Source organism: Tenrec ecaudatus, chromosome 8 (assembly GCF_050624435.1).
Source record: "Tenrec ecaudatus isolate mTenEca1 chromosome 8, mTenEca1.hap1, whole genome shotgun sequence".
Lineage (NCBI taxonomy): Eukaryota > Metazoa > Chordata > Mammalia > Afrosoricida > Tenrecidae > Tenrec > Tenrec ecaudatus.
This window is the reverse complement of record NC_134537.1, coordinates 62373093-62386808: the sequence shown is the minus strand read 5'-3', so window position 1 is coordinate 62386808 and position 13716 is coordinate 62373093. Positions and strand designations below refer to the sequence as shown.

The 13716-nt window shown below is 38.9% G+C and overlaps 1 pseudogene; it reads right to left on the bottom strand.

Annotated features, from left to right (window-relative positions):
- Nucleotides 1-11310: 11310 nt before the first annotated feature.
- Nucleotides 11311-12372, bottom strand: LOC142454339 (S-adenosylmethionine decarboxylase proenzyme 1 pseudogene; annotated as a pseudogene).
- Between the last annotated feature and the right edge of the window lie 1344 nt (nt 12373-13716).

Below are 13716 nucleotides of genomic sequence, written 5' to 3'. Positions count from 1 at the left end.
CAGATGTAGGATAAATCCTCAGGGGAAAGTCAGCTTCCAGTGCCCAAATTAAAGAAATCAAATGTTTCAATGCCTGGGTTAAAATAAGGGGGCAAAGAGGGATAGCAGAAAACAGAGTGAGACAGAAGGCTAAAAAAAGAAAACATGTCTGGACAGGTGAGGACTTACTTTCTTCCAAAAATATAAATTGCTGTAGAGTCAACTCCAACTCAGGGCAACTATGTGTGTCAGTAAAACCTGTATTCCCTAGGGTTCGCATAGTTGTTTCTGAAGCAGATCACAGGCCATTTTTCTGAGGCATTCTGGATGAACTCGCACCTTCAACTTTTTCGTTGGTAGCCAAGCATTAATCATTTGTACCACCAACGGACTCATATGATAAAGTTGTTGTTGTTGCTGTTGTTAGGACCCATTGAATTGGTTTCAGCTCATTGGGGTTATGCACAACAGAATGAAACCCTGCAATATTGTTGCTATATTTGAGCTTATTACTGTAGCTACCGCATCAATCCATCTTGTTAAGGATCTTCTGCTTTTTCTGCTGACCCTCGAGTTAAAAAGACTACAAACATTGTCTTTGTCAGGGACTGGTCCTCAGCCCAATTATGAGCTCAAACAAAAGAACAATTGTGAAGATGGTACTGGACTGGGTAGCATTTTGTTTCATGTTATATAGGGTTGCCATGAGTTGGAACCAACTCGACAGCACCTAAAAACAACAACAAAGAAACAAAAAAATCTGTACAAAGACATCTACAGAGAAACTATTACAAGAAATCAAAAAGCACTGTACAAATCAAAGAATATCCTGTGTTCTTGTTAGAAAGACTTAATATTATGAAAATGCCGTTTCTACCCAAAACAGTCCATAAATACAATGCAATTTTGATTAAAATCCCAAATTAATTCTTTAAAGTAATGGAAAAACTAATGACCAACCTCATATGGAGAGGAAAGAAAGCTAGGATAAGCAAAAACAAACAAACAAACAAACAAACCAAAAAAACCTTCTAAAAACAAAGAAGGAGGCAGTGCACTCCTGATCTGAAAACCTAATACACAACCGCCAGAGTAGTCAAAACAGCCTGGTGATGGTGCAATGATAGATTCACAGACCAATGGGACAAGATTTAAAAAACAAAACAAAACAAAACAAATCCAGAAATAAAAGCATCTACCCATGAGCAATTGATTTTCAGCAAATGACCAAAAAACATTCAATGGAAAAGGGACATCGTACTTAACAAATGGTGCAGGCAAAATTGAGTGTCCATCTGCATAAGAATGAAACAAGATCCATACCTTGACCCATGAACTCAAGATGAATTAGAGACTTACATATAAACCCCAGAAATATAAGGCTCATCAATGAGAAAATTGGGATGAACTTAAGTGAATACACAGTGTGGTAAATCATATTGTCTAGAGAAACAAACCAATGACACTTATCTATGGATAAGAAATGACTTCCTATTAAGAAGTTACTTTTCATCAAGAAGGTGCCCAGCCCAGTCCAATTCAATTTCACAGATTTAATGCTATCCCGGCCCTCTTAAAGTACATTGAGCTGCAAGACAATTATGCACTAGAGGGAAGCAGGAATCAGGCAGATCACAGGCAGGCTGGTGTAGCCTCATGGACCCCAGGTCCTAAGAGGGATGGCAAGGCACTGAAAGCTCTCAGAGTTCGGTGGTCCACATGGGGCAAACCCTAGAGGCAGGGATAGAGTCCCAATGGAGGCCCAGCAAGAGGAAGGTGAAGTGACAGAGAAAGAGGCAGTTTCCTGAGTTCCTATCTCTTATTCAAAAGGACACAACCTCAAAGAGGTGTCATCCAGCTATCACTAGGAGTACTATACTAGAAGTACTACACTAGGAGTTGGCTAGGACTGTCTAGTTGACATAAAATCACCAAACTATCACACACAGACTACCAAGTATAATAAAGGAAGCATACACAGTGGAATGCAAAATAGACCACTGGTAATCTATTAAAAATAAAACACGTACATCAAAAAAGTAAAACCAGAGCCCACAAATTGGGAAAAAATCTTTGTCAGTGACTCAATATTACTAAAATCTATATAATACTGCAACATTTCAATAAGAAGCCAACAAATCATGTAATCAAATGGTGAGCAAGAGCCATGAATAGACAATTCACAAAGGATGACACTTTTTTCATTTCCCACTCCTGAAATCCCCTGCTCTCCCTATCACCCACTCCCACCCACGCATCCCATATACATTCCTGTATTAGTTATCATCAAAATGTGCCCACTTCTCCTGTGAGTCCCAACTGTGAAACCCAATAGAAACAATAAAAACCAAATTTGAAATAAGGTGGTAAGGATAAAAGAATAAATAATATAAAGACCAAAATACAAATGATGACTAAGAAAGAAAAAAACCCTCATCAACATCTTTGGATAACACAATCTGGTGTGTTTCTTCTGTGTGGATTTAGTTGATAGCTACATTTAGATAGCTGCTTGCTTAAATACAAGCCTTTAAGACCTCAGAAACTATTCCAATTGATAGTTCCAATATCCAATTGATTGATTCCTCTATTCATCATCTGCTTTCTTCACCGCACTTTGCTGTAGCACCCTCATCTTCAGTGATCCTTTCATGAAGGTGAGTATTGAGCAGGGCCATGTTATCAGAACTAAGTGTTCTTGAATTGGGGCTAGAGTTAAGTAGTAGCCCAGGCTCCATCTGCTTGTCCATGGCATTTGCATGTCTCAGACTTATTTTGGTGGTTGTAATATTTCAAAAATCACAACCCTATAATACCAATTGCATCAGTTGCAGCCACAAGCCAACCATCAAACAAACAGAACCCCCCCTCACACACACACACACGCACAAAAAAGAGAAAAAATATCACACAAAAGCAAGCTACAAGCAGGAGAGTAAAAACCCATATGAACAAAGAAGAGCATTGTCAATCACCCTCCTGGGGTATATGTCAATTGCACTATTATCAGTATCAATTTTCTTAATGACCCAGCACTCCAAAAACAGGATGTGGCATCTGTATGAACAGTTTCACCTTGAGGCACAACTCACAGGTTTTTGTCCTACGCAGTTCACTCTCTCATTTCATTGGGCTCTGTTGACCCTAAGTATGGGGGTTGATGCCAGTGGTGGCCTGTCTGGGCTAACTCTCTCAAATATAGATCCCTGTTCAACAGATCCTAACCTGCGGGGTGGGCACTGAGGCACTACATGGATGGTGATCCTGAGTCCCCTTCCATCAGGCACCCAACAAGCTGGGGGTTCCTCCTAAAATCCAATGATTACCATTTCTACAATCTTGGGGGGCAGCTACTTTCTGCTTCCTCTCCCATCCAAGTACCCCAGCCCTCAGTCCAACGGTGTAGGCAGCTTTGAGGTAAGATTCAGTTCAGTTAGTGGGGTCTCTATGTTAATTCCTTCTGGTGTTGCCCCTCCATTGTGTCCTGCTGCCTGTCATGTCAGATTCCACAATAATCTTGGTACTTAATTTCAATATGGTACTTTCTAAAACAACTTGGACTAGAAATACCATGTGTTCCAGCAATACTTTTATTTTTGCATATACTCCAAAGAACTAAAAGAAAAACAGATATATGCTCTCCCATATCCATTGCAGCACAATTTACACTAGCAAGAAGCTGGAGACAGCCAAAATGCATATCAGTAGAAGAATGGATAAAGAAACTCTGGTACATACACAAAATGGAATACTCATTAACTCACTCACTCACTCACTGCCATTGAGTAAATGCTGAATCATAGCAACTCTGTAGGACAAGATAGAACTGCCCTGTGAATTATTGAGATTGACAGTGGAATTCTATGCAGCCCTGAAAAACTGCAATGAAGCCATGAAACACCTCATGACATAGATGGACCTGTAAACTATTATGCTGAGTAAATTGGGTCAATCAAAAAATCACAAATATAGGATTAATCCACTACTATAAGGATAAATATCAAGAAGAAGACTGGTATTTGCGTCACATCATGTAATCTTCTAATCTGGTCTCCTAAGCAACAAAGTAGAGAGCCTGCTGGAGTCAGTTTTTGAAGATGGGGACCAAGGGAGAAGACCATTCAGTTGTTGCCATACAACACTGTTTTATGGTCAACCCAAATCAACACACACTCCTACAAGAGTGATAAGCAAACCTTACTGGAAATTGAAATCAAGATAGGGGGAGGGAGATGTGTATTTCCAAGAAGGCTATCATATTTCTGTTGGGTAACTCAAGAGAAACAACCTCCCATGTGGAAAAGGCTTAACAATAATTATACAGACCCAAAAGGGGAGAATAAGCCCAGGACTATCTTCCTAATCGGAATTTTTTTTAAACCTAGCTTCTATCCAGCCCTTAGTGGCCCAGATCATGTACTGTGGACTACTGGGAGTTTAGAATTTGTCTTTTTAAAGCACACAATATATTTCTTAGGCTACACCAGAAGGATTCAATGTGGAAACTTCACCAAGTGAACTGGGATTTACTGCAAACTCACATGTAGATTTGTGGAACTGACATATTTTCTTGGACTTGAGGCTGAAACTCCATACTATGAGAAGCAGATGACTGATACCCAAAGTTATGAAATTGACAGTGGTTGGACTATGGTTTGGATCTCTTGCTTTAAGGTGCCCAATTAATGGTGCCCTAGGACTACCATATATTTACTGTTTTAATGCCCTCCTTGCTATTGATAGCATGTATGAATCTTATAAACATGGTTTTGCCTTTGTTAGTCAGTGTAATTGAAAGTTTTTCCCTATCACTAACCACCATTATTTGTGTACATAGTGTCCAGTCACTTAAGAATTTAATCAATATATTTCAGCAATTCAAGTATTGTGGTCTGAAACTGGCCTATACTTTTATAATTTCACTTTCTCAACAATGTTTCATAGTCTATACCATTAGCTAAATTAATGACACTGTCAATGATCTTAAGCTCCAAGGGGATGATGTATAATGTTCTCTACTATAACATGATAATGATGTTTCTAAAGTAATTCAGAGACATATATAAATCATTGATATACGATTGGATTTGGGGCTCACACTTAATTCTCACCCCAATCAGAGAGCAATTCATTCTTATGACATAGCCCTTCTCTATGCTTACCCTCATGAAGAGATCACTGAAGGTATGTGTGCAGATAACAAAGTGTGGTGAAGAGACTAGAGAACTATCAGAGAAAATAGCATCTGGGATCTTAAGGCTTGTCTTCAAACAAGCAGCTGTCTAAATGAAGCAATATATAAGTCTACATGGAAGAAGCACATCACCATTTGTGATCCAAGGATTGTAAATAATAAAAAACCAAAGGAGGGAAAGGTATCGGAGTTTAAATTGTGAATTCCTGGTTTGCAGAAGGTTATGGTTGACAGTGGAAGTTGAAAATCCACTGGTGGGGTCCCCACATGGATTGTCTCCAGGGAATCCCCTCTGATCAAAGCTGAGGGATGTGAATGGCCTTGCTACCAGACAGAGAACATTGTAAAGTCAATTATGGCAGATGCTGTTAGGTTAAAATGTAACACCTTATCATTTGATCTCCTTTTCACCCATTTTTAAGTTGTTTTAGTTTTTAATAATTTCTGCTTTCTCTTTGACTATGTTTTTCTATGTTTTATCTAGTCATTTTTGTTATTTTTGGGTGGTATGATTTTGAATGATTATGTTTTGCTTTGTTGGATTTCTGTATAAAAAATGCAGAATGGATACAGTAACTGGAAAGGGGCAGGACAGGGGAGGATGGAAGGAATAGGGAGATAGCAATAATGTGTATGAAAAGAAATGTCCTGAAATTGATTATGGTGATGAATGCACAAATTTTAATGTGACAGTGATTAAATTGTATGATATGTGAAATATATGCCAATAAATATACATTTTAAAGATGTTTTGGTGAATGGCCTTTAGAAATTGAGAAACAGGAAGGATCTCTAGTTGGGAAATATTACCTAGATAGTTTGAAAATATTTCCTATTTGATCATAAAGATTACATTTTCTTTATTGAAAAAACCTCTCTTCAAGAACATACAGGAGAAAACACACATGTGGACCTCACTAGATAGAATATACAACAATTAAACTGACTACATCTATAAGAAATGATGGAGAAATATAACCTTAAGTACATACCATCTAAATTTGGAAACCATCTAAAGAACAGATTTGGGCAGCTAGTGCAGTACATTGAGGCCCATCAACAGTAACAGACCAGGCAGAGCCGGACAGCACAAGGTGACTCTGTGCCTCTCAGACGAACAACAACAAAACCATCACATGGGAAAAGGCGATCCTAAGAAACCGTGAGGCAAAATGTCATCATATACATTTTTTTCCCCACAAACTTTCAGGGAGGAATACAAGAAGCAGCATTGAGAAGCTTCTGTCAATTTCTCAGTTTTCTAAAAAGTGGTCAGCAAGGTGGAAGACCATATCTGCTAACAAAAGGGGAAGTTTGAAGGCATGGCTTAGGTGGATAATGCTCATTATGAAAGATAAATGAAAACTTATATTCCTCCTATCGGGGAGACAAAAAAGTGCAGGGATCCCAATGCACCCATGAGACCTCCTTCAGGCTTTTCCTTGTTTTGTTCTGAGAATCGCTCCTAAATCAAAGGGGAGCTCCTCGACTTATTCATCAGGGAGGTTTAAAAGAGCAGGGAGAGGCATGGAGTATCACTGTGGCTGACAAACAGCCTTAAGAACAGGCCTCTAAGCTGAAGGAGAAATGTGCAAAGGATATTCCGCATACTGCCTAAAGGAAAGCTTGATGAGGCCAAAAAGGGAGCTGTCAAAGCTGAGAAAATCAAGAAAAAGAAGGAGTAAGAGGAAAACGAAGAGGAGGGGGAGAATATGAAGAATAAGTTGGTTCTAACTCAGTTTCCCCCTCCCCCTTGTCTATAAAGTATTTAACACCCTGTATACAATTCACTCCTTTTAAATTGAAAACAACTGTAATGTAAGTCTGTGTAAGATTTGTTTTAAAATTGTACAGTGTCTTTTTCTGTATAGTGGTTAACACAATACCAAATATATCTATATATACCCCTGTCCTGATGGTCTATTCAATAGCAACTAATTATGCCTATCAGGTACAGTAATGAGGGCTGTAAATTGGCATGGATATTTAAAGTGGGTCCTGTTGGTGCACAGCACAAATAAGTTAATATCGGAACAGAAGTTTTTGTGCATTTGTGTTTTTTTTTCTTTTCAGTCCTCCCTGATGTGGCTTATATAAAATGATTGTTGTTCTGTTAGCTGAATACCACTCTGTAATTGCAAAAACAAACCAAAAATGTTGGAATGTTTTTTTTTACATTCTGAATGTTTCTAAGTAAATAGAATTTTTTTTATTAAAAATTGAATAGATTTGATGCAATGAACAGTAGAGAGACAGGAAAAAAAGACCAAAATGGATGCCAGAAGACTCTGAAACTTGTTCTGTGTTATGTTGTTAGGTATCATCAAGTCAGTTCTGATTCATAGTGACCCTGTTGACAACAGAATGAAACACTTCAAGTCCTGTTACTTCCTCACAATTGTTCTTATGTTTGAGCCATTGTTGCAGTCGCTGTGTCAATTCATCTCATCAAGGGTTTCCTCTTTTTAGCTGCACCTCTCTTTTATCAAGCATGATATCATTTTCCAGGAACTGGTCTCTCCTGATAACAAATCCAAAGTGTGTGATATACAGTCTTACCTTTTTGTAACATTCTGGCTACACTTCTGCCAAGACAGATATGTTCGTTCTTTAGGCAGCACATGCTACTTTTAATATTCTTCTCCAGAACCATAATAGAAACACATGGATTCTTCTTTGGTATTCTTTATTCAATGTCTACCATTTTTCTCCAGCTCAAATATTTTATTTTATATGTAGGTAGTTTATTTTCTTTCTTAACTTCCAACAGTTTTATTGGGGGTGGTGGGGGGAGCATTGAGGAACTAGAGGAAAGTTGTATTTTTCATCATTGCACCCTGACTGGCTCGTCTCCTCCCTGAAACCCTTCTGTAAGGGGATGTCCAGTGACCTACAAATGGGCTTTGGGTCTCCACACCACACTCCCTGCCTCATTCACTATGTTAAGATTTTTTGTTCTGATGATGCCTGATTGATCCCTTTGACACCACATGATCGCACAGGCTGGTGTGCTTCTTCCATGTGGGCTTTGTTGCTTCTGAGCTAGATGGCCACTTTTTTACCTTCAAGCCGTTAAGTACCCAGACGCTATATCTTTTGATAGCTGGGCACCATCAGCTTTCTTTGCCACATTTGCTTATGCATCCATTTGTCTTCAGTGATTGTATCATGGAGGTGAGCACACATGATATGATTTTTTGTTCTTTGATGTCTGATAACTGATCTCTTCGGCACCTCATGATCGCACACATTGGTGTGCTCCTTCCATGTGGACTTTGTTGCTTCTGAGCTAGATGGCTGCTTATTTACCTTCAAGCCTTTAAGACCCAGTTGTTATATCCTTTGACAGCAGGGCAACACAACTATCTTTGCCATATTTGCTTATTCACCTGCTTTGTCTTCAGCATTTGTGTCGGGAAGGTGAGCATCATAGAATGCCAATTTAATAGAAGAAAGCATTCTTGCCTTAAGGGAGTACTTGAGTGGAGGTCCAGTGTCCTTCTGCTACCGTAATATTAAACCTACAAATATATGCACATAGATATATTTCCACATCCTCATATATAAATATATTTGCATATGGACATGTCTTTATCTAGACCTCTATAAATGCCCTTTGTCTCCCAGCCCTTTCCTCTATTTCCTTTTACTTTCCTCCTTTCCCACTATCATGCTCAGTCCCCACCAGGTTTTTAGCAATTCCTCTTGGTTACATTACCCTTGATCATGCCCAACCAGGCCTCCCACACCCTCCTCACCACCAATTTGGATCACTTGTTGTTCCATTGTTCCTAGGTTTGTTAACACCGTTGATGGTTTATAATCCTTATTCTAGCCTTTTGAGGAAATGCCGTAATTATTTTCAATATTGGGCGCACCATTTAGAAATCTCTCCAGTAGTGTATGAGGGTTGAAATATTCCTACACCCTCACCAGAATTTGCTTTTTAAAAAAAACTTTGTTATTAATTTTAGTGTGGAAGACAAGGTTGTCTAGAGAAAACAAAACCGGGACACATATGAATACACATACACAGAGAGAGCAAAAGGCAATATAACAGCTAATTAGTCCATACAGAAGTATAGAGGGTTCAGTTCACTTTTGTTAATATACTGGAAGTCCTTCAACTAATGTGGGCTGCTGAGTCCAAGGTCAAGGAAGCAGACAGCTGAGTTCTCACTTGGGCAAAGCAGGCAGGGTCTGCCAACGGGCAGCAAACAATGGGGGTGAGGGGGAAGTAAGTGGGTCATCAATAGTCAGTAGCTTGGGACCTTAACAAAGCAGGCCCAGATGGAATATTGAACTTATTCAATACAAGGTGACAGGATTGACCAGCCTCAAGCTTAAGTAATGTGTGCACCAGCAGCGCGGCAAAGCATGTCTTGAAAGAGCGTCAAGCTCTAGCAACGTGATCTATGGGTTGGCTTGGCCCACAGGTATTACAGCTCACATGTTGAAGCAGAGAATTAGCTAAAGCAGCAGCACACTGGTCAGATCACCATAGAGCAAGAGAGAGGGGGGTGGGCCTTACAGAGCCATTTATCTCTTTGCCGTCCAATCAAATTGCGATCTGATTAATCCCACATGTTCCTATTGGCCATGTTGGCACAATAAACCTATTACATCTAGGAACTGCTGTTTTGATTCACATTATGCTAATGACAAAGGAAGATAATGAACATCTCTTTATGTGTTTTTTAGCTACCTGCAACTTCTTTAGTGAAGTTTCTATGTCCTTTGCCCATTTTGGGATTAGTTGCCTTTTGCTGTTGAAGTGTTGATGTTTTATATTTTTAACTCTTTAGAGATATGACATTGCTAAAAATGTTTTTCCCAGTCTGTAGGTTCCCCTTTGAATCGACCTCAACCCTTTGTCCTAGATCATAACAGAATGAATTTACTCTTGACTTTTCTATTTTGTTGTATTGGGCTATATGTCTATTATTCACAAATGCAGACTATCTTAGCTATCATGGGTGTGTAGTAAATTATGAGATTAAGAAATACAAAGCCTTCTACTTTGTTTTTTTCAATAATGACTTAGTTACTTGAGGTCTCTTTATTTTCCGTATAAAGTTGCTTAGCTTTTTCATTTTGTTATTTATTGTTGTTGGAATGTGTATTAGAATTATATAGTATCTATAGATTGCTTCAGTCTTGTTGACATTTTCAAAATGTTAATCTTCTAATCATGAGCATGATATATTTTTTTCATTTAGGTAGATCTCTTTGTTGCCTACAGTAGTGGTTCTATGGTTCTATTTAAATTTTCATTTATTTGTTAACAATTTTATTGGTATATAATTCACAAAACGTAACAATTCATAAAACAGTTTAATAGTACAATCATGTAAAGAAGAGTTGTAAACTTATCACCACTCAATTGTCAAACATTTTCCCTTAATTTTTGTAGTCAGCCATTAATCCATCTATTGTCTCTGTAGCTTTACCGATCCTGATTTCATATACAGAGAAGCACTAAAAACAAACAAAGTTGGCAACAATAACACAGCAAAACATAAAAATCCAATAGAAAGGAAAGCATAAAATATTAAAACCAAAATTTTAAATGCATCTAAAGGCAGATCCATGAAAAAGTGTTAAATTTAAACCTACCTTCGTCTTCATCAATCCACTTTCTTTTTTTTTTCTACTCGTGGAAGAAAACTTTAATTGTTTTTGCAAAAGAAAAACCTGTATGAAGTAGAAATTGGTTTCAGTAACATTCATTCAGAGAGTGTGTGTTCTAGAAACTGGAGGTAACTGGATGTACACTTATGGCAGCAACTGAATAGAACAGTCCCAGATGGCTGGCGGAGGCCAACGCCTAATGAGGACGGAAGCCTTGTCTGTGGGGAATTTTGGGTGATACCTGGAGAAATATTATACTGTGCATAAACCACATTGAATTGTTTTCACAAGTGTTGTAAAGTTTCATATAGTAAAGGGTTTTTTCTACATGCACTTCAATTTCACAGCAAGAGTGGCAGAGAATACCTAAACACAGGAGAGAGCATTCTTGCAAGACATCTAACTCCTTGATATAATAATGCATACAATTCAAAATGATGACACTGTGATTACATCTAGGGCTTTCTGCAACTACAGGCGGTGGCTACGGAAAGCACGGGCCCCGGGATCAGTGTCTGGAAAGCAGCCACCACCTTCCTCTATGTGTGTTTTCTTTTTGCGTTTTTTTCTTCATGTTTCTTAATCAACTCTGCTGCTGTTGCTCCTTCTTAGCAAAACTGGTAAAAACAAAGTTGTAATCATTGAACATAGCACTCTGGCAATCAAGACGTTTAAAACCTTCAGTCTTCTGGGGCGAAGAAAGCACTGTGCAACATTTAGAACTCTGGTTTACAAACAGGGTGGTCACAAATTTTCCTGGCTTGAAGACTTCCACAACTTTTCTGATCAGGTCGTCATAGGAGGTCTGACTTAAGTTTGTTTCAAAGCTAACATAAGAAAATTCTGGTTCTGGAGTGATGTGAATAGTCCAATAAGTTCCATCCGATTTCATTCCATTCATTGAATACCCACAAGGATTGAATAGTGTAGCATCAATGACAGAACCTGGTATCAGGTCACGAATTCCACTCTCACGAGTGACATCCTTTGCAGTAACACCATCTTTCATGTAGAACTGGTCCATAACTGCTGGGTCAAGCTCACTCATCAGAATTTCCAGGGTTTGATCTGGCTGGCTGATTACTCGACTCTCTGGGAAATCCAGAGTATATAAGTACCAACAGTCAGAATTCATACATCCCATACAATACGCTGCTCCGTTTGGGAAAATTGCATTAAGAAACTCTATTTCTTCCTGGAAATTCCGGTGTGGGTACTCTTGGTGAGAAGGCTTCATGAAATTCTTACGAGAACAAAAGAAGCTTTGAATGGAGTCAAACCCACTGTAGTCCCTAGCAAGCTTCAACAGGGGAACCAGTGCTTTCAGTAAGAGGGTGGTACCACATGTCTTCAAAATGAAACGTCTCTTGGAGACAAACATGCTACTCTCACTGAGTACATAAGCTTCCTGCTTGTCAGTTTCTGTCACACTTATGATTGAACATTGCACATCCTTCAAAAGTATGTCCCATTCGGATCTCGGGATGGTGCGAAGATCCCCAGATCCTTGGTTTGCGTCGGGCTGCTGCCGGGAGAACCAAACCTCCAGCAGCTTCTTGGTGCCTTCGAAAAAATGTGCAGCTTCCCTCACCGTGACACTAGCGAACAACCAACAACCACAGAAAATCCACTAAATTAAATCTCTTCTCCCGCCGCTGCCGCCGCCGCCGCTGCGGATTGTTTCAGCTGTGTTTTAAAGTTCAGGCTCCATTTTTTTCCTATAATTGTATATTAACTTTTTTAAAAAAAGGATTAATAAAATTTTCCCGGCGTGTGTGTGTGTGTGTGTGTGTGTGTGTGTGTGAGCGAAAGTTGAATGTGAGTCTGTTGGAAATAGAGGCAGATACAGTTCAGTCTCTTGCAGTCCGCTGTTTCCCCGTTACAGAGAGCAGAGCGAGCACTAGCTAATGTCGCCGGCCATACTGTGAAAGCCCATCAATCCACTTTCTAATGCATGTTCACACTAGTAAGATACACATACAGAGATATATATATGTATATATATATATATATATATGAAACTGTTAAAATGGGTAAAAAGGGAGATCAAATGATGAGCTATTACATGTTAACCTAACTATGTGCACCATAATAGAGATTAGATTGCTCCCTGTATGATAACAAGGCTATTAACATCCTTCAACTATGATCAGAGGGGATTACCAGAGGTTTAATTAATATATGGACCTTGCAAATGTAAATCTGTAGAAATGACTTGTTCAGATGTAACAGTTAGATGGTTTTATGTCAACTTGAAGATGTATGAAATGTGTCCATCTGGACACAATGGACAAGTAGAATCCAACCTGTCAATCAGGTCACAGCCTGATGGTGCCTCCTTATAACTGGGGGAGATTGGGGAACTACCCCTCCTTTTCTTCCCCTTTATCTTCCTACTTTCTAGGACTCTGTCATTGACCCTGAGAGCTGCTGGAACCCTCCAAGGTTTCCACTGACCTTTGATCCGCATGACTCTGGCCTGTGATCTTCCTGCATTCTGCATTGTTGCAGTGGTTGTGTGAGTCTGAAGATGGACTTGTGGACTAGTGTGGACTTATGGACTTGATTTCGACTGGGCTGGGTTGTTTCATTTATATATACTTATAAGTTATAAGTTTATAATTATAAGTTTCATTTATATAATTACTTCTTGATATAAAGGCCTTTCTTATACATATGTGTCACTGGATTTGTTTCTCTAGTCAACACAACCTAGCACAACAGATTTAACTCTTAAACAACTGGAGACTTTACACCAACAATGGGGGCTGGGGATAGCACAATACACTCAATAAAGTTCATTCACAATGACAGAACCATGCCTACTAGATTAATATATGTAATAATTTAACAAGGTAAGCATTAAAATAGTAAGTATATGATAGTTTGGATTCATAATCTCATTTCTTTCT